The sequence below is a fragment of the Ischnura elegans genome, chromosome 9, assembly GCF_921293095.1.
Source record: "Ischnura elegans chromosome 9, ioIscEleg1.1, whole genome shotgun sequence".
NCBI classification, from domain to species: Eukaryota; Metazoa; Arthropoda; class Insecta; order Odonata; family Coenagrionidae; genus Ischnura; species Ischnura elegans.
Window position 1 is genome coordinate 54,641,740 of NC_060254.1, and position 24,913 is coordinate 54,666,652.

Sequence of the window (24,913 nt, forward strand, 5' to 3'; positions counted from 1 at the left end):
TCGCAAATGATTCATTAAACTACGGTGCTTTGTTTTTTCAAAAATAAGTTTGAGAGGTCTTCCGCGGCCCCTCCCTTACATATTTAGGCATAAATGTTTGGTTCATTTAAGAAAACAGTTACTACAGTAATTTTATTGCAATTAAACACTGACACATCGTTATCTCCGTGTATTAGCACAGAGTTATCAATATGAATTTCTACCATATACCTTTTCATTTCCACCAGGTATTTGCTTAATATTAATGTGAGTTAATCAAATAAATAATTACGCCCCTCGGAGTACGTTTCTTAACTTACACGAAAATTAAACATTTCGACACTAAGATTTCGGGTTCTCAAGCCGCGCATGCGGATTTAGCAACCAGTAGTACCATCTTAAGCATAGTGCGACAATGAAAGGAATGAAAGTTACCCATAACTGAGCAAGCCATTGATGTATGGAGGAACGGGAAAATGGCACTCTTTATCAGCGGAAACTGGTCCAACACTCTAAAAGAGCTGTGTTGTTCGAACGGAGAAATCGTCAGCTGTAAGCAGGGCAAGTTGACTCACAACCACCGCTACTGAGACGGCAACACCCAAAGTGACCTTAACATTATCGTGAGATAAAAAAATAAAGAGCGCGAGTCATGCTGGAGCAACCATGAACGTATGAGGCAACGAAAAGCATTTGTTACTTCCCTCTCCCCTTGATTATGGCGGAAAATAGAAGCTCCATAGTACCTACAACATAAACCTTGTTTACAATAATTTCGAACCGGTCAGCAAATTGATCCGTGGGCTATCTCTCCGGACTTCATTTAACCCAAGGAAGACCGAAAAAAATTATCGCGTTGTACCAATTTCTCCATGTTTCCAATAGACCCTTAAACTTTTTTTTTTAATGTTACCAGTTTATGATGAATTGTGGCTGAGTTAAGTGATGGTTTTTATCTCTTTTAGTTCCAAAACATATTTATTCACATATTTATGGCTATGAAATTATTTTGTTGGAAGCTATTTCTGCAGAAAAGCATAATATTATTCACACTACCGGAGACAACTTGGCTGCTCTACGATTCAACATGAGAGTGGGTATACCTATGAATGATAACACGAAGTAAATCCAAAACGTAACCATGCCTTTGAATTACGTCAAACTACACTAATGTTAAGATAGCAAGAATACGTCCCTTATCACATCAATAGTACGCTTAAACACTTAGCTACTCGCGCACGCGAGGACAGCGTCAGTGCACGCTTGCGGCTATTTGCCGAACCTTAATATTTTTGGTTTTCCTATATATACAGTAAAATTTCAGGACATTTTAACGCATTTGGATAACTTCTAATATGATATTAAAAGCACTTTAAATGTTTTCCCTTTCAATTATATACCTACCTACAAAAATAAAGCGTACTTATATGCGAATTTCTTTATAAATATTTTGAATACTTTTTAAGAGGAATTGCGGTCGATAATGTTCTTGGTCGAGTAAAAGTGCAGAAATAGGATACCAAAGTGTGCCACCAGTGATCTATATGCAGTAAACGCGCTATTTCGAATTTGCGAAAAATGCGGCAAAATCCCCGTTTAGCATGTAATTAAGGGTTAAATAAAGGATTATCATAAAAATTTGATTCGGTTTTGAACATGGTTTAAGTAACATTAACAGCTTATTTAAATGATTAATAAATTTCAATATGAGCGCCCTTAGTCGCTTGACAAGGGAGAAACCCGGCGTCGACATTGGCGTACTCCCAACGAAAGTCGCCACGGGGAACACGTATTACGATCCATCCAACGTACGTAGAGCTGCACTTGAAGGGCCCTCCTCAAGGCACTCAAGCAGACACTAAAAAAATCTCTGCCACCCTCTCCTTACTACCTTCCTTTGAATTACGCAAACAGCACCACCATTTTATGATAACAATATATATAATAGGAGGGAAGACGGATTGACTTATTTTTCACCTTTATGAACTCCTTCATTTCCACGAATTGAAATTGAAAAACCATCAACACTCATCCAAGACGACATTCATGATAAGCGATTGGTAGAGATTGCGGAACTCATCCATAATGTGTGGGAAACACAGCAGAGTAATCTTTCTTTTCTTCACATTCACGATTTGAGTCCGCGAGCGAAGCTAATGCAAATGCTTTTGAACTTCACCACATTTTCCCCACCTAGCATGTGGTTCATTCTGAGTTCATCGCACGTCTACTCTATGGATGGTTAAAAAGATCCACATTTAGTCTTATTCAAGGCCAATGGGGGAAAAATTACGAGCAAATCTCAAGTCAACGTAGACCCCAATCGAACAGCGCTCTTGAAATAAGAAAGAAGCCGTGAAGATGCACACGTAACTAGGTCCGAAAGACAAAGGCATGACCGCCGCGAAAAAAGAAATCGCCCTCCTGCAGTGTTCTCGACCCAGATCACGTTGTTTGTCTTTTGTCACAGCCCACGCGGGCCAACACATCTCATTCTAAGGCAGGACACGGTTACCAACTACTTGAGGACTGGCACCGTCATTGCGCAACAAACTATGCGACATTCGGCTGAGAAAAAAGAACAGCCGACATTACATCACAACCCACCTACGTAAGTGACTGCTCCGCAACGTCATGTCACGGAACTCGAAAGCCCGTGAAGAGTCGTGGGGAAAAGAATCCGAAATTTCCCACGGTCTATCTCGACTTCCGAAATTCGATTGTTAAACTCCACGAACATTAGAATAGAGGATTCTCAATTCCACCACAAGATGTGATGTCCGCGAATTAAAATGGATTTACCGAAGTCGCCACTGGTGTCGCTGACGGCAATGAAGTCTGAATTACACGGGATGTAAAGCTATATCGACCATTCAGGTCTGTAACCCGAAATTTAAATTGGTGACGATATAACCTATCAAATTCCTAACTTATCAACGTTATTGCTTGCGAAATAAAAAATATTCCAAATATCCCATTACAAAGAAATTTACGGAGCCTCTCTCTACTACAAGTTTTGAAAATTTGAATTTTTGAAAACAGATTAAGGCATGCCCCAAGAGGAAACATAATTCAAGCTACTATGGGAGAGACCGGGGCCTCCTCAATAATTTAATGTACCGGGGCCTCCTCGTACTCCCCTACGCTAGCTCCTTGGCGTAAGTTCATAAGGAAGGGTCCCTCCCACACTAACGGTTAAAGTCATCACGAATTATGAACGAATTATTCTCACTCGTGTTATGAATTATCTCAAACATGAGTATGTTACCTCGGTATTGATTATGGGGGGGGGGGGGGGGGGGGAATCAAATTTCCAGGACATTTTCGTGAGGTAGACAAAAAAGTTGACGAGATCACAAAAAAAAATCCGAAAAGACACGGACAAAATTCTGCTTTCGGTGTCTGAAGGCCTGTTTAGACGATACATTAACACGCGCGAGTTAATGCCTGATTGCGTGAATGATTTGGTGGACCGGAACGGAACATGTACGAATGCATGAACCAAATTAGAACAGGTTCTATTTTCTGTGCATGCATTCGCACAAGTTGGGTAGTTACACGGTGAATTTTGGCGTTCATACATTTAGACATTGACCCGTACGTGTTTATGTACCGTGTAAACAGGCATTAACATTCCAGCCTAAAACATGCGCGTGGTAATAATAATGATTTTTGGCATATTTAAAATGCACTACTGCACGCAACCCTGTTTTTAGCATCGAAGGGAATATCTACACAAAAACAAGTATTCCGCACGAAATCCTTAATGCCACAAATAAGAATATAGTAACTACGGTTGCCTTATTCGTTATGTAAGATTTAAAAGAATTATTTACATGCAAGCAGAAAAATGATTCAGGAAAAGTAGACAAAATACGAACGAGCGAGGAGAATTGTCCCAGTTGGCCTGAAAGACGAAGTAAGAACGCATATTATCAGCATTATCATGAATTTTTCTAGGAGTCGACCATCACATAATCGGCGAATGGCCAAAAAAATAGGATTTACATAATGTACTTTCAGGATACTTCCAGTGCAAATCTGAGAATATAAAATATAAAAATAAATGGAAATATAAATACTAAACGAAAAAAGCACGAAAAAACCTATGAAATCAATCGATTCGGCTTTAACTTTGAGAAAATCCATGTCTAAATGAAAAATAAACAACCTTGGTAACTTTCCACTGGAAATTATTTATCGGTACGACGCGTTTCAACGCTGATGCGTCATTTTCAAGTACCTGTCTGTACCTACCTGAGCCGCGATATAGTATATTGTCATCTTCAATATGAAAAATACCTATGTCTGTGGTCATTGAACTCAGCCAATGATCCATCGCATGACCTAGGCTTCTGCTTGTTCAATGTTGAAGTAATACGCAGACCGAAACCCCCTTTTGTTCATGTTTCCTCCTAATAATCAACTATTTTTTGTCCCCCGTTGTAGAAGCTTATAATTAAGGGGACTCCATTCATGCAATTATGGATTTGCGACGCCATTTCGTATTCGTCGTTAGCAAATCATTAACACGGACCCACTTTCTCTTTCATCCAAGGGCAAGGTCACAGAACGGCGAGGTAAGCGAGAAAACGGGACAAGAGAAAAGCTTCCTATCTGCATTATAAACGGATAGTACCTATAGTCGATTGATTGGAACAAGAGTTACACTAATTCACAATCCCGTGTGCCGAAGGCAAAATCCAGTCTCGCCTCTATTCTCTGGTGAGCTCACTGACATTAAAATAATATAAATTCACTATGCACCACGCAATTGAGTAATTGAAGCCAGCCTGGGCCCTCAAATCATGGTCTAGTAAAAACAATGAAGAAAAAATAAAAATCTTGTAAACATCCGCGCGTGGTGAGGTTATTCTCAAGATAAAGTCCACACGGACATTGACAAAAAGTACTAATGTAAATGTATTCATATAACCTATTAATACGATATAATGTATTAATTTATCAATGCTAAAGAATGGGTAATATTTAGGCAACTGTTATCTTTGAAAAACAGGTGTACGGCACATTCAGTTCTAAAAAGTGATTGCCTTATCATCAACTAGTGATCCTTTACGTCGTAGAACGAGGTTAAGCTCAGGATACTATTTCCGTCATCGGTTAAAAGAAGCAATACGAATATGCCAATTGTAAGATTAGATTTTGCTCCAGGCTTATGAGAAGATTTTCACATTGACTCGTCAAAAATATTGGAAACGCTGCAATATTTACCGTAGCAACTACTAACGAATCTTCCAGCTATGCGCTGTCCTCCATCTATCGTTATGATTGATCCCATCTATCAGTCCCACTTTACTCAACTCGTTCGATAGAAAAAATTGGGGTATTACGGGGATAAAAATGTCTCGGCTTGCCTAGGCTTTCTGCAATTTAAATTAAATTGAAACCAGGAAAAAATAATCATATCGAAGACGACAATATATATATATATATATATATATATATATTGCAGTGATAAAATCTCGAACCCTGGCCCCCACGCTAGGGGTTAACGACACAACCACTACAGCATCACAACAAAAGGTCTACTATTATTAGATCGAGGATGGCATGTTAAGAGTACCGCATGAAAAATAATTGATTACAGCCAAACTAGGCCATATTAAATGAAACAACTACCTACATTCCGAGAGGCGTTCAGCATTCCAAATGAATATGACAGTGAAAAAAGGTGAAGCAAGGTGCGTGGCCTTCCCTTGCTAGCGAAATAATTAGCTACTGTCAGACCCACCTCTCTTAGGTCGGTTTATATAAAAATGAACACCTAACGAAATAATTAGCTTAACAGCTTCGTGGCGTTCAACCAAAAATTTGGCTTAGTCAGGACGGCACGAATAATTCGTGGAAGTTTACTCGGGATTTTCACCGCGTCATGTTCTCCATCATAGCCGACGTTTGGAGGCACGAGTTGTCATAAGGGTATTAAGGACGATTTCGATGTAAAACTCGTTCATCGAAACGTCGGCCGAGAATCTGACCCGGTAGAAATCCCGAGTGAACTTCCACGATACAATACGTCGGGAAAGCCTGCGATCTTTTGCAGAAACCTATTATTTTTCTGCAGAAATACAACGGCAAACTGTCGCACACAAGGTATCGAAATAGAGTTTTTTCTTAGCCGCAATGATATTTTTTTCCAGTGGCGGGAAAAGGGGGGGGCACAGGGGTAATGATCCCTCCCAAATTTTAAACGGGAGAACGCTCCCTTCCTCCCGGGGTTTTTCCACAATCTCCAGACCCAGGTCATGACCCCCCCCCCTTAAAATTGATACTGATTTCTTGCGCAGTTGACTTCATAATTCCATTTTTCAATTCCACGTTAATTTTCTCTCCGAGGTGTCTTCCCCCACGATTCAAGGTTAGAACTAACAAAATACGGATGCAAAGCGCAAGAAAAAATGACTGCAAAACAGCGCGTTCCAAAGCTTCACGCTAATTTTGATCATTCTACTCCAGGTTCAGAGCTATTATTTCTGTGACAAAATCCAGTCTCGCCCCTCTTGTCCTTTGAGCTCACTGAACTCAAGATTAGATACTTACACCACGAACCCCACAAATAGAGTCGTTGGAGCCAGTCAGGGCCATCAAATCATAGGTTAATATAAAAAATGGATAGCAAATGTAAAAAAGCAATGAAGAAAAAAAAACTAATTAGCCGCGCGATTGAGTGTAACGTGCGTGTGACTTGCACAACTGTTATCTATGAAAGGATGCATACGGAAAGACTGACTATAGCCTTTCGGATCTAAAGATTTACTCTTTTATTTTCTAATGGTGACCCCTTATGCCGTAATACGCCAACAAGCGCAATATATTATGGGTTTTAAAACGTGAAATCCGACTCTTAATTCCAACATTAGATTTTACTCCAGACTTACGGGAAGATTTCCACACAAACTACTCTTAACCATCTTAGTTCTATAATTATTCCTTGGGTACAGGCGAAAAATTCGGAGGGTATTTTTATAAAATGTAGCAACCCAGAAAAAAATGCAAAGCTATTTCATGACACATTCATAAACGCTTTTGTTTAAATTATTGAGGCTAAAATGGTTAATATTGACAAAATATTCAAGGGCGTAACCAGGATCATAACTAGGGGGGGGGGGGGGGCAAGCCATGGTCTCGGGGCGGGGGGGGACAAGCTGTGGGATTTATGAGATTATTTTCTTGAAAACATAGTTTTATTTCATTATTTTATGTGGGTTTAAAGAAAATTTGTTGAATACTTTTGTTTCAATTCAGTACTGATTTTACTTTTGCGATTTTTGATTCCAGGGGGGCAGTTGCCCCCTCCCCCCTGCCCCTCGCTGGGTGCGCCCATGAAAATATTTTTACGTTCACTAAAGGAAAATATATCAATGTAACAAGTTATAGCAAATTAAACAATGTACAACGTGAGATCCGATATATCGGACCGCCGCACTTTTCGCCCGAGCGACAAAAGCCACACTAAAAGGGTTAAATATTTGAAGAGCCAATCTCTTTATCTTTGCATTACTTGACGCAGCACCGGCATGGTGGGGTTTACTGACCAAAGAAAAAAAATGACAAAATCGATAAGATGGAGAGACGACACCAGCGCTCTATTTTTAAGATTAGACAATGTTCGGGCAATGGAGCGGTATACACAATAAGTCAAGTAACTGAGGCCAAGGAGGTGGTGCGGAAAATAGCGGAAAAGTATTATGACGAACTGCAAGATAAAGACGATGAAGCTATACAAGAAATATTATCATTCAGACACACCTTGCGGGATAAATATCGAAGACCAGAGCAAATCCTAAACATTTAACGATAATTAAAAACAAATGACGAACGCAAGGGCGTTAAACAAACACGACAGGGATGAAAAGAATTCAGAAGACTTCAGTATCCGTTAAAACCGAGACCACACGTCCGTTTATCTTTGCAACTCGCCATGAATCTCCCCGCTATGCGCTGTACTTAATTCATATCAAATATCACTGTCACCTCATAGAGGTCATTTAAAAAACGGATTAATCATTGCTATTTTCTTATAAACCGGCCTATACCTTCCAACACATACTCCTACAGCATAAGCTTTGAAGAAAGACATAGTGCTTTCCCGGATAAAATGTTCTCGGAATTGCCACCGGGTCAGGAATTGCATAAATGTCGACGTTTAGATGTCCGACTCATCATCCTCAGGGCTGTCAGTGTCGATTTAGTCTCACTAGACACACACAGCCCAGGGCAGGCGCGCACTAACGCGACCACGACCTGCGGCACACGACCAGTTTTAGCATTGCAACTAATGGAGCGACGCGCACTAGGCCAAGTGCGACTCGTTGGTCGGACCCTAGTCGTCCGACCAAAATTTTTGAATTTGGTCGTCCCCGACTCAGCGGTCGTTGCGACCAGAAATTACACACATTCTTATGGCGCGCCGCGCACTGACTCCGACCCGACCATACGAACTGAGCAAGTGGACGGTGAATGTGTTTTGCTATCGTGGGTGTGGTCGTGCTCTGGCCGGAAGGTGTGCGACAGAGACCTGTCGTGGTCGCGCTAGTGCGCGCCTGCCCTTAGGACGATGGCCGAGTCGATGCAGTTCTTGACCCCGTGGCAATCCCGAGAACAGTTCACGAAGCATAAGCTTTGTGGAGCCTTGTGTGGAGTCAAGAGTGATTTAGTAGGAGGAGGCGATTATAGGTAGATATGGTCGAAAATCGTTGCTCGCCGACGCCGCGTGCCAACCAGCACGAGGGCGAAGTATAACACCTCGTGTTCCGTGACTGCCTCCCTCCCCACGGCGCCCCCGTGGGGAATTTTTGGCGGAGGGAGGGGCGATGACCCTTCCGACTCCTCATTCCCCTCCCCAAAGCTTCCCGCCGTCATGCTAACCCGCATGCATCAAATTTTCGCCCCATTCCAACGCAAGGAACGCCATAAAGAGAACCACACCTACCGATTTGAACCCGCCTCCCATCGCAGATTTGGGATAAATGTTTAGTGTCAATAAATATACTCAGGCACGAAGCAAAACGGTAGGGGGCGTTACCGCCGTCACCCACCGAAATGTTTTTCCCCCTCACAGCCACTGCTCGACATACATTCCATTGGAACACATCATGGAGCACTCTGACTTCTATGAACAATATCCTCAGGCTTATGCGTAACTATTAAAAACTACTCATACATCATACCATACTACATACATCATAATACGCCTCTTCTACTTCCTCTAACTTTCGCAAAATTATCAAAATTGTGGACTGATATAAGGGTTCAGATCTAAAATTTTATCAAAACCGGTCGATACAAACTACTAACGACTCCTCTACTGCCATGAGTACTATCCTCTGACTTTCGCGTAAATATTGCACATTGTACGTGTAGACTGATATCAGGGTTCCGATCAGAAATTTCATCAAAACCAGACGAAAATAAGTACTAACGTCTCTACTACTTCATTGAGCACTACCGTATGGCTTTCGCGTAAGTAACTATTAAAAAATTATAAACTGATGTCCGGGATCAGATCCGAGATTTTCTCTTAAGATAATGATATAAACAAGAAACGGCTTCTATTCCTGAGAGCATATCCTTGACTTTTGCATAACTACTAACAGTTATGGACTGATATCAGAGTTCAGATGCGAAATTTTCTCATAATCGAATTATTTACACAAATGAAGCCATTGCCTTTAAGTTAATCTTGTTTGAAAAATCAGGGAAACTACACGTAGAGATTCGCCCATAAAGCATGATGCCTAAGAACAAGGCCAGTTTCGGTAAAAACCATCGACGACGACAAATTTCAACATATGGAAAACGAAATGTATAGTTTATATCAGCAATTTTCCGTTGTACCTTTGGCCTGATGAAGACAATCGTCGAAGGACAAGTGGAAGGCAAGAACGGAAAAGGAAGACCTCGAACAAAATATATGGAACAAGTGAAGAAGGATGTGAAAGAGAAGAAATGCGTAGGTGTGAAAAGATTAGCTGATAGGAGAACTGAGTGGAGAGCTGCGTCAAACCAATCCTAGGATTGTTGACCAGTGATGATGAAGATGTTGACCTTATTTCCCCGTGAACCTCGCACAATTTGTCCGTCAACGACGGGAGTGGTGACTTTAGTAAACCCATTTCACTGCGCGGTGGGTGACAACACATTTAGAGGCTGACTTGAGGATCCTCTTCTGTAATTTTCGTGTAAAAATCCTTGAAGTGCAACGCAACATAGGGAAAGTAACATGCCCCCATGCACTGAATGTATGCTATACATACACACGTGGTTTATTTATTATGGGATGAGGTCTGCCATCACCCATCCTAACCAGCCCATACTGCGCGAGTGGCATAGTGAATTAGGAGATAAGAAGAGTGGAAGAAAAGAGAAATCATCGGAACACCCGCAGCAGCATACGAGGCAAATTAATATCCACTGTATCAGTAGTAATGAGGACGTAATGAAGATAATGGCCTAAGGACCAGAGATGAAGGGAGGAACTGTAACAGAATGTCTAGGGTGAAACACATGGTATGCGCATTCTAAAACAGAAAAACTACGTAAATTTGAAAAGATTGGCTCATGGAATTATCGGGGTCAGAACTACGCAAACCAATATTAAGTTTTTATTTAATTAATTCGTCCATCGAATCAGTAATATTCCCGTGATACCAGCATTCTGACGACACCCGCATCTTTTACACCCACTGAAGTCCTCCACACGTTGGGACATTGAAGTTTTCTTGGCGATTTTAATGACAAAAGCGCGTCCTTCGATTGTATTCTGTCATCGGAAGCACGATTCGTCACGGCCAAATGACCCGCATGATTCCTTGCGTGCGAAATTGCACGTATTTCACAATTATCTTCGTCATGACTTCGTCCGTCAATCTGAAGGACGACTATCGATAACTCTTCAACCAATTCCATCAATAATTCAAAGCAGTACACATCCCAATATTAATTTTCATCCAATTGAAATCATTTACGTATAAAAGTAACGCCGCAAGTCGCCTCGGATTTTGAGGGAAGGGATGGTAGTTAGAGCACCGACCATTACCAAAATAAATTAAAAAAAGAAAATGTGAGTGGTAGATATGTTGAGTACTGAGTACCATACAGCGTTCACAAAAGGCCACCATTTCTAATTATCACAGTTCTTTATCTTTCCGTTCGGAAAAATAGGTAATCTTATCATTTTTCTCGGATCTACAAATATAGTGATCACACAAGATGATGCTCTTCGTTTCGCACTGAAAGATATCTGTTCTGAAAAGCTCAAGCAAATCAAGCCTAGCGTGTATCCTCCAAGTCTGTAGCAGCTTCCAGCCAATTCTAGGAAACTCTGTAAAACGCTCTCCGTACGCACGTAACAGTTCAACTTTTGCATAGCTAGGGCTATTAGCAAGCGTAATACAGCACTGTAATTCAAAAAAGACACAGTAATGAAAAAGCGGTAAAAAAATATACAACATATCATATCGAAAATTATGAGGGTTGCCCAGAAAGTAATGACCCAAACTTTTTTTCTTCGACAATTATTCTTTGCACACAATGAGAGCTGCATACACGAAAGAATAATGTTTTAATTATACACCCTATTTTTTCACGAAACCTCCGTCCCGGTCTACGGCCTTCCTCAAGCGCGAAAAAATAGCTTGTACGCCCAGTTGGTACCAATATTTGTTCTGGCCCCCGACTGCTACAAATCTTGGAGCACCGCCGAACCGCCATTTGTTGTCCTCGTCCTGAGCCTAGCAAGTAATCGCACTCCTATTGACAGCAGATACACCATAGACATTTCACATAAGTTTTTTAATATTCTCTACAGTTTCTAACTCTGCAGTGAGAAATTCAATGACTGCACACTGCTTGAAACGTAAATCACTTACACATGCCATTCAAAACGGTCCTACAGCTACGCTATCCGTTGAAGGAGTCAGAAATTTTATATGGGCACCAATGAAACTTAAGATATATGCATACATAATTTTTCGAATTCGCACCATTGTTGTCGGCTGAGAAAAAAATTGAGGTGCATTACTTACTGGGCAATCCTCGTATATTAAACTAACATGCCACCGAAAAATATCTAGCCTACATATACATAATACCCAGGGAGCTACATCTAGGAGGTTTGGCAGGGGGTGATCAATCACCAGCATGCAAGAGGATTCCCACATGCACACAACACGGACATAAAATGTAACGCATACAAATTATATATCCACATCCTTGCAAAGGCAAAACTTGACAACTACTCATGAAGGCAATCTGCCAATAAAGCTAGAGCACTTTAAACATGCGGTTAGAAATACTAAGAAAATTCACAAACATGAATCAAGGAATAGATATGTTAGTAGGCTACACAACAAGTCAACTAACCTATTAGTAAGTCCTATCGCTGCCTTTATAGTCACTAATCGACCGTGGAAAAAAACGACATTTTGATTCTATCTGTTCTACAGCCTCTCTTTCTAAATTTATTTATATTATCTGATCTATTGTAGTATGTTGGCGTTCGTAAGATATGGTTAGCTTCGTCGGAAAATACTATGTCTTGAATTTACATGGTAGGTTTAGACTATTTTTCAGTCTACGGTGCATACAGCGACATCATCGAGCTAACAGACCAAGATATATAGGTACAGCGGCACATAATTTTGAAGTCGACGACAGTCATGAAATGGCCAGAAGGAATTCCGGGTTTGACTGCGGGAGTAGCATTCAGATAAATTCGTGGTGCCATCCTCGACTACGCACAATCGTCTTCCTTCCAAAGAGGGCTTTGCTCTCGTTTAAAGGGTTGAAAGACCTCTGAGAGAGGCGACAATGGATTGGTGAGAACAGCCATCTGTAGCTGTGGGAGACAATCTCCACCCAAGAGGCGAAACTGGTTTTGCCTCACCGTCACATTGGTCACATGGGCCAAGCATTCACGAAGGGCTTGTTCACCGATTTCTTGCCCATTGCCATAAAGCTCGAAAAATAGCGAGCCCCGTGCCCTTTCCCTATTCAATGCGTCATCTACTTCTCGGGCTATCCGAGATGTAAAATCGACGGCATTAACTCTTTCGCAGATTAGTTGATGACGTCATGAGCATATGCCGAGGGAGCCAGTGGCGCAGCGAGGGGTGGTGGGGGATAAAGCCCCCCCCCCCAGAGCTCATAGTTATTTTTAAGTTCAATCTATTTTACTTAATTGGATTAATATTGCTTATGAAATAGTGTGAGGAATAATAAAATATCCCTCAGAAGGGCGCAAAAATCACCATTTTGAACCATTTATCTTAATATTTTTCCGGCGGAAGGCCTCCGCACCTCCCGCTTACCCTGGCGGGTATGCAATACCCCCAAGTCCCCCAGTATTATTATTGTAGTTGCGCCTGAAACCCCCCCCCCCATAGCCTTAATTCCTGGCTGCGCCCCTGGAGGTAGCTACCGCTTCCCAACTACTCTGCTCCCCTGCGCATTGGTCCGAGTGGTTCATTGCGGTTTGCACCTTCGTGATGGATTCCAACCCTCTATTAAAGTTACCCCTGAAAGAAAAAATACCGGACTCGAATGACGTCACCAACTTATTAAAAATGGCGGCAACTTACGAGTTTTCTTAACATAAACTTACAGGAGAATAGCTGAATAAGGAAGGTTTTTTTCGCCCTATCCTACCGTTCCTGCTATCTACTGACTTCTTTAATTAACTTGCGATGCAGAGCTGAATGAACGACCATATTCATCCCTTAGCATACGCGGAATAACCCTTCCTAAAGGTAATCAATCGAAAGTATGCGACAGAAAAATTCCAAAATTAAAATCGACTACTTCAGGAATGAGAAAAAGGAAGTCCATGATTATCACTATTAAGTAAACGATTGATGTTAGACGACACTTATCAACCAGTCCCACCATCAGAAACTCGGAGTCTACGAGATAGGCTCAGATTAATTGCGAAAAGAAGAGATATATTTCAGAGCAACACGTAGAACATCATCACCGAGCCTCATTGTATTTCGAGGTCCGACAGAAACGATATAATTAGACACATTTTTGCCGAATGGGACAAATGTAGGAATTTGCGCTTCTCACGAAAAGGAAACGGCTCCAATAAATCCTACCAGAAAATCAAGCAATCAAATCATAAGACGCTAGTAATGGAATATTTCAAGGGTTTACCACCGGGTGTGGCTATGGGTAACTGGTCCGAACGTTTCGGAAACCAATCACCCAACACCACAGCCGGTGGGAAATCCGATAATTATTACTTCAGACAATACAACGGGAAAAACAAAAGTTCTACAATGCTCGTAAATTACAAGTGACTACAGTCCTAATACCCCCTATTTGGACAGATTCCGGGAAGGTGTACAGATCAGCTTATCTTTCCCAGTCTGACAATCCTATTTCACATGATTCATTATCCATGAATTTAATGCGTGTCTACCGATATACCCGTCCGCAAGAGCTTCGACATTCGTTCCAATCGGAGTATCATCCCTCATGAACAAATTAATAAATTAAATTTTCTGCCTCGTATTCTTCTAAAGATTGCAAGAAGATATAACTTTTTCTCCAACCTTTTTTATGTTTATATTATATTCCATAAAGCAATATCTCTAGGAAGTGCTCAAGAAAGATCCGCCAGCATGAGATTGTCGCGTATCCGCTAAAAATGCCGATATATTATTGAATATCGATATTATGCGACCAAAGCATTATGAGGATAAAATAGACTGACAGTAATCAATGATGAAGTGGAGAGATGAGTAGAGTAGATCCGTCCGAAAGCCCCTGGGAATGAGACGGACAACTGAATCGGCCACGACAAGACTCATTCATGAGGCATGATGGTCCGATAAAGGCATTCGCGGAAGGGCAAAAGAAAGGTTAAAGAATACGAATCGAATTAGTTACGTAGGCTCAACTATGTGGAAGTCAATACTCGAAAATGAAAAGGAGAATTCATTGATTTCCACGAAATAAAGCAGTGAAAATCAACGAAGTCTCCTTTTCATTTTCGAATGAGCAAGTGTTGAATAGGGTAGATGAGGAAAGAACATTGATGGCTACAATTAATGAAAGAAAGGGTAACTGGCTGGGACATGTGATGAGAGGAAATGGCATTGTAAAGGTAGCCTTGGAGGAAAGGGTGGAAGGAAACAGAAGAAGGGGAAGGAGAAGGCTGAAGTTGATTGACAATTTAAAGATGGGAAAATATAGAGACTCAAAAGAAAAGGCCGGCAAAAGAAAAGAATGGAGACAGCGCTGGCGCAAGGAACCGGCCGACAGGCAGGACACCAGAATATGATGAGTAGATGAAACCCAGGGTCGGAATAATGAAGTTCTGAGGAACATTAGAAAGTGAGTTATTTCGCACTATAGACAAGTTATTAAGGCAGAAAAGTTTCTCGGGTTTTCCACCGGTTGATGTCGTCCATGTCTCCCGACGTTTCGATCCGCGACTTGCTGATCATCCTCAGGGGATCTTCCGAACTCGGATCATTCGGAAGATCCCCTGAGGATGATCAGCAAGTCGCGGATCGAAACGTCGGGAGACATGGACGACATCAACCGGTGGAAAACCCGAGAAACTTTTCTGCAACTGATACGCCGGGAAAACCTGAGATCATACAAGTTATTAAGGATTAAAAAGAGAAGAATACACATAAATATGACGTGCTTAGCTGTTTCACTCGTAGAAAAATGCAAGCCCACCTTTTAGTCTCTGCGGTCGTTGGAAATTCAACCTCATTGAGAGACAGGTGGTGTGCCAGTTAATATGTAAATATAAGAACGGAATGCTTTTAATAGTGGATGTTTACGCATCTTCGCGGTGCCGAGAAAGTTAATGGCGTCCGAAGCGGAAGCGATGGAGAGCGAATGTACGCATTGAAAGTGACCCTGTGGGGTACATTGACTCCATTACATGTCTTCGTTCCCACAACTTGCACTTGGAGAAGGCGACCTCACGGTAGGGAGAGAGACAGACACGCAGGTACCACACGACGGCGGAAACCCCTCGTGAGCAGTGTCGAGGACTTCGTCACCGGATGCAGCACCCCAGCTAGAACGGTTGCATTTTATCAAGTGTCCTGACGCCATATACGTTCAAAACTTACTTTAAAAAGATAGGATCGCGACTACGCTATCCAACAGACATACTTTCCGCGTACGTTACTCACAAACAACGTGGATAATTCCGAAATACACTTTTAAGGTAATAGTTCGATACCTCTACTGCATAAACGCTCAACAATCGCCCACTGAATCAAATCCGCTCATCTAGTATTATAAGAGCTATCTAGACGAGCGAATTTGATTAGGCGGGCGATTGTTGAACGTTTATGCAGTGGAGGTATCGAGTTATTCTAACAATTAGAGTCGACCGAAGCGTCACTTCCTTGTAACTAAGGCGGTTCGACGAAGAGGTGTCATGGCAAAATTTACCTTAACGGAACGGAATTTCCTTAACTTTTGTCACAGGTGAAATATTATTCTGTATATTTTTTAAATTACAAGTTTACATAACATATTATAAAATAAATTTGTGTTTTGGTTGCGAACGTGAATATTTGAAATTTTGAGGCACCAAAATTGATTGTATTATTTGTTAAGTGTTACTTGACAATTATTTCTTTTCTTAACCAAGTCCAAGTATATTTCTCGTTGTTGTTTTCCGCAGTTCCCAGCTTTGCAGCTGTCTCCTGGGCGTTTCATTTAGTAATGTTGCAGGCAGATTAGTTGATCACGTTTTACAGATTAAAAGAGTCATGGCATAATAATACTGGAGAGGGAATTAGGGGATAGGGATATGGGAAGGGTTGAGGGCACATCTGGGGAGGCGGTGTTTTGGTTTCAGCGGAGGTTCGTAGTCCCAAAGATTTTTTAACAGTGCATTATTTGTTTTATCAAATGTAAGGGCAAATTTTTCTAGAGCAGATTTTAGTTTATTGCCAGAACGGCGTTGCAGGGCTTTCATGATACCACTGGTTCGTCGACAATTACATCTTTGATTTGCTAATAACAGAAAAACTACTACGGTGAAGTTCCTATATGTTATTTTGATCGTGATCATTTAGGCATGAGAAATACTTCAAAAATATATTTACGTCAAAAGGACACACACATTGAAGCAGTAATGAACACTTAACCAAGAGTTAAAACGAGAAATGTCAAGGGGAGCCAGAATATAAAATGCGGGTTTTAAAACGCTATTGCAAGAAATTTTATCGAGAAGGACACCGATAGGAGTCGATAAAGTACGTCAGAGAGCATATTTTGACATTTTCATAAAGATGACATAAAAATCGTTCCTTGCAGTAGCCTCCTGAAGGGGAAGCAACCCATACGCTCGATCCGTCGTAATTTGTCTCTTTCCACAAACAATAATCGACAAAAACTTACGATATCATCTTAAAAAGTTCAAGGTTAAAGGTCGACAATCATCAATAAAAACTAGTTTTTTTTTAAACAAGCGTCTTACAATTTTGAAAACTCATACGAAGAAAATTACAAACTTGAGGCACAAAGCATCATCTATAAAGGGTCTACTGTCGACGTCAAAATGATGTTCCGCTGCACGTTACAAATTTATATCTGGGCTTCAGTGCATGCCACAATAATGAATAATACGTCATTCTAGTGATTAAAAAAACACCTTACAATTATGAAAACTCATAAGTAGAAAATTACAAACTTTAGGCATAAAGCATCATCTATAAAGGGTCTACTGTCGACGTCAAAATGACGTACCACTGCACTTTGCAAATTTATATCTGGGCTACAGTGCATGCCATAATAATGAATAAAACATCATTCTAGTGATAATTTCACTCTTAATTCTGATCTATTTTTTTATTATGAAAAATGAAAAATGTAGCCACGCCTGTGTAATAAATGACTCCGCGCACCCTAAAATTAGCCGTTTTGTCAACTTCAAGAACATAGTAACTCATCCTAGGGAAAAATACTACGTCCACAACATTCATTTCCCACAATTAGTTAAAAACATTAGCTGGCATAAATAAAATGGCTTTGTAGTATTTTTATTTGCAATTCAACGCAGGCGAAAAGTCCATAATTGCAATTTAGTATCGAGTTAGGTCAAAAATCGATTATTTCCATTTGATATTAACGTTATTATCGCATCGCCCTTTTCGATACTGTAAAACTTATGATAACTATCTCGGTTATAACTCTCGTCAGGGCACTTTCTTGATTATTCAGCAAGTCCCAGAATTTCAAATAAAATGTAAACATGAGACCATCCATTCTGGGTTATTTCTTTCCTTTCTTATTTCCAATTCATACTGAGGAGGTTAAAACGAAAAAGCAGGTCACACTGACATTGCTAAATGAAAGCGAAAGTGGCAGTCAGTGACATCACACAACCTCGACAACCCTCACGTTGCAGATGATATTGCTGTGACTATGCAAAGTAGTGACGTCACATTGGCATCGCCATCGCAGCCTGTACTAAGCGAACAATCCTCTCCCCAATCCCCGGTACAACTGGAAGCCCTCCAAGGAGCAATATCGCAGAAGCCCCAGGCGATAAGTCCGTGAAACTCATTCGTAAGGAATTAACACAACTTATAAGACGATTTCAGAAGAATGTGGTAGTGGAATTACTATCGAAACAACTAAATCCATGCTAGCAAAGATCGGAGAGGCACAACAAAATTTTACCCAGTAAGTTAGACAAGGCTATCAATAACGTGTGCATATAGTGTTTGACAAGAGAAAATTCGAAAATAAAAAAATATAAGTTATTCCGTTTTACTTTAAACCATGATCAAAATAGCAAAATTCTTTTACAAAAACCCTGTACTATAACAAGAGAAATAATAATATATATTTACATCACAAGAGTCAAAATTAGCTTCGTTCACTACGGCGTTTATCTGGAGAGAGAATTTGATTGAAAATTATCGTGGGTACACCTGCACCGGGGATTAGCGGCATCCTTGGCCCGAGGAGCTCCCAGCGAAAGTGCTTTCTCTTATAACACAAACGTACAGAGAAAATGACCGATTGGAGAAACCGAAGGTTTGCGAGGCCGGAATCTTTCTAATGCCTAAAACTTCTTTTGTAGACGAGGAATGTCAGTTCCGACGTCAAATTTTCTTAACATAGCTCCACCACCCGCATCAACATGTTTGTCACACATAATGAATATTACAATCAAGGGGAATGCAAAGAGCTGCGAGTCTGCGACTATCGTTATCGATGTCGGTGAAATGTTCAAGGGGACTAAATAGAGAAGGCCCAATTGCCTGATTTCTGTTGCCACTTCGGTCGCAATTAATCGGTTTTTTAAAACGCCTGCGGCGCGGTGATGAGCGCAATGGGATCCACCTTTTCCAATACTTTGTAGCATCATGTCAGTAATTGCGAGCAATAGCACCGAAAGTTATGAATTGGAGACATCACAACATCTTGTATAAACATTTTCCGTTAACACCTAATTATACCTTTTTCCCAGTGAAAATCGAATCACTTCGACCGTCAGCGACACGAGTGGCGACTTTTGTAAACCCATTCAAATGTTTGGTGAGTGCGAACACATTAACAAGCCAACTTGGGGATCTTTCTATTAGTATTCGTGATTCGTGAGGATTCACAGTTCTTCCACAAAACGTGCTGTCACCCACCGCGCCTCTAAATGGGTTTAGAATAGTTACTACCGAGTCCCTGACAGGCAGAACGATTCGAATATAACGGCGAAATAAGCTAAAATTGGGGCTGTTTAAAGAAATCTATACTCGAAGTGGCGTGGTTCATCAAATTCCTATCTACCCCATGGTTATCCTCGCGGGTAAAATTACAAAATTTCAAACATACAGAAAATAAATGGATCGATCTGCGCACCCACTACCGCACTGCGGATATTTTTGGAAACCGTTTAAATGCGCCCAAAGTGGTGATACACATATATAGCTGCTACTGTACATGGTGATACCCTCTCCCCATAATTCCCCTGGATATACAATTCAATCAACCTTTTAAGTGCTAAGGGGGCGTAACTCCATTTCAGCGAAAAGATTGGCTGCAACCCTTCACAATTTCCGATTTCGCAGCATAACATTCACCATGGCGCACTAAAACTTTTCAACGTATTCATAAGGCCGTTTTACACGGTACACAGAATTGCGCAGTCTGATGTACGTGTGAAGGCGCAATCAAAATTGCGTCGTGTAAAGCGGTGAATTGCTAGAACACATGCGAGAATGCGTGGATGCGAGACGGCAAAATAGCCCCTGTTCTAATTTCGTTCATGAATTCGCGCAATTCCACGCCATTTTAGAAATTAATGCAGCTCTAACCTGCGCAATTCCGTGTACCGTGTAAAACGGCCTATAGACAGTGTGAATACTCGTAGCCATAACAATTTTTTTCCATTTCATCTCTTAAGTTGAGAAATAATACACTTAAATCTAACGGTTTTCCCCAGTATTACCATGTGCATACATTCCTAACAGAACAACATATATTATAATGGCTGCAAAAACTTGACCTTTATCGTCTAATATTTACTGCATGCATGACTGAGCGTATTCCAAACTCGGAATACAATAAAAATACAAATTATCTGCACCACAAATGGTTACATTCAGACTGATAGGTTGATGTACAAAATCAAGTTAGACGAAGGACATAAATTCTTAACGTTAAATTCACAGGAATGAACATAAAAAATTACTACCTTTCATCAGCAGGATGAAGTTTTAAGAAGAAATAAGCACCTTATCGGAACATAATTAATGATAACCAGATAGATGCATAGATTCCGCCAACTCGTTAGTTCAAGCAAATAACTGAAGGCTATCACAAGAAAACCTCTCCACTCAGATGAATTACTAACTGACAATGTCCATAACAATAAAAATAATTTTAGAATGAAAGTTAAAAGTGAATCCACTACTAAAGATAGACTAATCTTCTAAACGTTAACACACTATTCGACCGTTTTAGGCCCTATGTAGAGAAATTTGGATGAAGTTTGGTAGGTAAAGGCATTCGGGCTCAAACACAAGAATTAGTGACAAAATATTTGGATCAGGGTGAAGACCATCAGACCAGGCCCCAAGAAGCCAATGAAACCATCCACTGTCAAAGATCAATCCAAATACACCAAAACAAACGGGGGAAAAGTATTTTAAGCAAAGGGCAAAACTGCAATGAACCAAAATCAAAGGTTGTTCTGCCATGGGCGACCGATCGCGAGATTCATATAGACACATCCTTCCCGCTCGATTCGCCGAGGACGCGCATGCGTCAAAAACAATTGCATGACGTCAGTCGCGAAAGCAATCAACAAAACATCGTGAACAATAACAACAGATGAAACACTACTTGGTGGCTCCAGCAATAGATCAAAATCCACGGTGAGCCACACGTTACGTGACAATTCATCGATTTGTAGTTTTGACATGCAGTTATATCCTTGGATGTGATAATTGGATTGGGTGCGCGATCAATAACGACAGCCGCTTCACACACAAACAACATTCGCGGACACATTCGGGAGTAGAATACAACACTCGTTCCATCACATGAAAGAGATTATAACACTCATTTTTGCCGAATATGGGATTATCAACACCTATATTTATATAACTGCTGGCCGGTCTCTCGAAGTATGTTTGGCAGGGGTTCAGTTGCCAACCGTACACAATACGCAATTCACTTGATTATTATGAAGAAACAACTCGAATTCGTGCACATTTACATTTGAGTTCCAACCAGGCCTGCATTACTTCGAAAACACTAAAAAATACGACAAATACAAAATCATAAAATAGGTACGTGGTCCAACACCAATATCTGAAAAAACGACTTCCCTCCATTATGACGAAAACTACCCTAACGATTACTCAGGTGTGTCCTTGCGTCTTCTATAACCCATAAATATAATCGCTGTAGACATAAATCACACCTTTCTTGAAGCTGACGTGGTTGCAGATATAACAGTGGTAACCGATCGGGCGAGCGGACAAGTCTGTTCCCCATTGCACACCAATAGACTGTGTCAAGGTTCTCTATTATTCGCGATACGTCAAGCGGTAGGGTATTCGTTTTTGAATGACCAACGCGCCCCCAGTGACGCTGAATGATTCGGGAAAGGTAAAAAATAATTGAACAAGATCTGTAGTTCAAATAATAGAGAAATTACTGAACTTGGAGCAGTCTAGAGAGGGTTAGCGTGGTGCTATGAACTTAAACCATTTACTGCATAGGAGTGTGATTATTCGCACAGGATTGCAGAATTCAAAAGTACTGTTTAACATACAGTTCAAAACCACACGCACACACATAGAAGTACGTCATAGACACTTCAGGGTAGGCGGAGAAGAAAGAACGAGACGGGAGAGGAATGTCGAACGTCGCCGGCTATGAAAGGAGGCAACAGAGGGAGAGACATTAATTCGTGATTGACCTCTGACGTGTTCACCCACGGGTGACCACCACGTAGATATCCCACGATTCGACACACGGTAGGGAAGGCTGTGGTCCTGTAACCATGCCTCCCTCCGCTCTATGGCAATCGCACAGCGCAATGAACAAATAACATGGCAACATCAACAAAACAACAATGAATCGTGAGTAATACAGGGAATAGATAAATCGCCGCAATAAGTGGAAGATTAGGTTTTGACATAAGAGGTAAGGTTGAATATATGGAGCTAAATCATCTAAAATGCTACAACTACATGATCATACACATGCTTTCCCGTGTGTATCTCCGTGCATGATGACAATCACAGAGCGCGATAAACAAACCACAATGCAATATCCATAGGCGGATCCAGGGGGGGGGGGGCACGGGGGCACGTGCCCCCCCCAGACCCTTAAAAATATGCTCGATTTTTAATACGGTCCCATTATCATTTCGTTCGTTTTGTATGACGAAGTATCCTTGTGCCCCCCCCTGAACAAAATCCTGGATACGGCCTTGCTTGTGCCCCTCCCAGAAAGAAATCCTGGATCCGCCCCTGGCAATATCCATGACAAAACACGAAGGGTATATGACTTACTGATAAATAGTCAAGACGCTGACCAAAGTAAAACCATAACGGGAGGGGAGATTATATTCGTGATTATGCATTATTCCTAACCAATTAAGATAATCACATAGCTCAATGAAAAAACATAACGGCAGCATCAACAACCTCGCAAAAAAGCGAGGGGACAATGGTGTACAGAAAAACAAAAGGCAACATGAGGCAAAGGCAAGTCTACTCATGGGAAGGAGTCAGACTAAGTGCTACTAGTATCAACGTGACCGAGGATCAAATTACTTCACGGCTGAATAGAATGAGTAACTTTCTCCTAGAGCTAGCATGTAAATACTATCATTCCTGCCCTCGTAACATTGCTTCACAACTCATGTATTTCAACTAAACACCGGTCACTTTCGTAATGAGCTGAAGTTCACATGGTAGACGCCTAACCATAGCAATTGCAATTATTTCATAGCGGCTTAGTAGGGATGAACTATTAAATTCAACTCGTCAATCAAATTTAAACTTACAGTAGAAGTGTACCTGAGCTATTGCCATTTCTTGCGTGGCGCCATTTATGCTTGGGGAGCTAACACGGAATGCTTGCACGTGTTATGATTTATTTTGCCGAAAACCATGAAATGCAAAAGTAAGGGAGAGTATATACGTGAAAAATCACCTCATGCCAAACCCCGACAAGTGGCTCGCAAGGAATAACGCAGATTTCGGCGTTTACGGGAGTTACATTCACATTAACATTTCGCGGGTATAGAGAGAGTCGGTATTTTGGATATTCTAGTATTGGAAACAGGGCACAGAACCGTAAACAAAATCACCATGTCCAGAGTGGAAGGAGACGTAAGTAATAAACTCTTAACTCATTCACAATAGGCAATAGGTCGAAGTCATTCAATTACAGCGTAGGATTCGAGAACAATACTCAAATGGGAGGCCACGACGATGTCAGAAATGACACAAGCGGGTCCCTACAGAGGATATCCCCCGAGATAAAGACGCACACAAATTTCTCTATCAGCATATTTTGCACTCACCGAAAGCTTCATCCAACGATCATGGCGAGGAATCTATAAGGCACGTGCGGGAAAAGTCACAACGTCGCTAACCCACGAAAAAATCCTCACTGGTGGAACTAAAGAGAAGAAGAACGTCACAAGTTTCCACACACAAACACTCCAGACATTCACTCAAAACTCCCCGTGGTGGACTGGAGCTCGCTGTGCGATCGCCCGCCTGCTAAACACGCTTTACCCCCCTTCTGCTGTCGGACCTCCCTCCCCTCCTCCCCTTCCTGCCTCAATCCACAGCGACCTCCCCTCCTCTCACTGTCTCGGGAACTCCCTCCGCCTTCCCCTCTCGCGCCTCGAGTTTGACTCCCCTCCGTTCGCTTCCTATTTCCCACCCTCCTCACAATCCGCGACGTTGCCCATGGCAACGCCGCGCCGCCGCTACCCTCTCCCCTACTTCACCCCTCTCCGTTCCCCTACGCCCGTACGATTGCACTGGTGGGAGATGTGCGGTACCTACCTACATAAAAGTATATCTACTAAACCATCGGCATCCAATGTGTAGACTGACCGAGAGGTATTTATTTATAGTACTGTAATCGGAAAAGGAAAAGAGCATAATTCAATAAACGGTTTCTCAAACTCTTAATGCAACGCGAATGCAAACTGTAGCGGATACAGAAAAAAACTCAAAGGGGGCGGGGGGCGCAAAAGATATCTTGAGTTACCTTTACTTTTATCGTAACAAAAAATAATCAAGCCATAAGCCGTTTAAGAAAAGTTGAATTTCAGGCATTATACACACACACCAGACAATGTTATCTTATGATATAAAAAAAGTTAAAATTGTGGTTCTGCAATGTTTGGCAATACGGGCGGCCCCGCGAGGGGGGGAGGGCGCGCGTCCCC

The 24,913-nt window shown here is 41.4% G+C and overlaps 1 protein-coding gene across 1 annotated transcript in view; it reads right to left on the reverse strand.

The window, feature by feature from the left end:
* Positions 1–24,226, reverse strand: part of LOC124164847 (beta-1,4-glucuronyltransferase 1) — a 116,608-nt gene extending 92,382 nt beyond the window's left edge. The window contains exon 1 of the mRNA XM_046542044.1: positions 24,032–24,226. The gene's annotated coding sequence lies outside the window, so the exon portion shown is untranslated. The remainder of the gene's footprint in view (positions 1–24,031) is intronic.
* Positions 24,227–24,913: the final 687 nt, after the last annotated feature.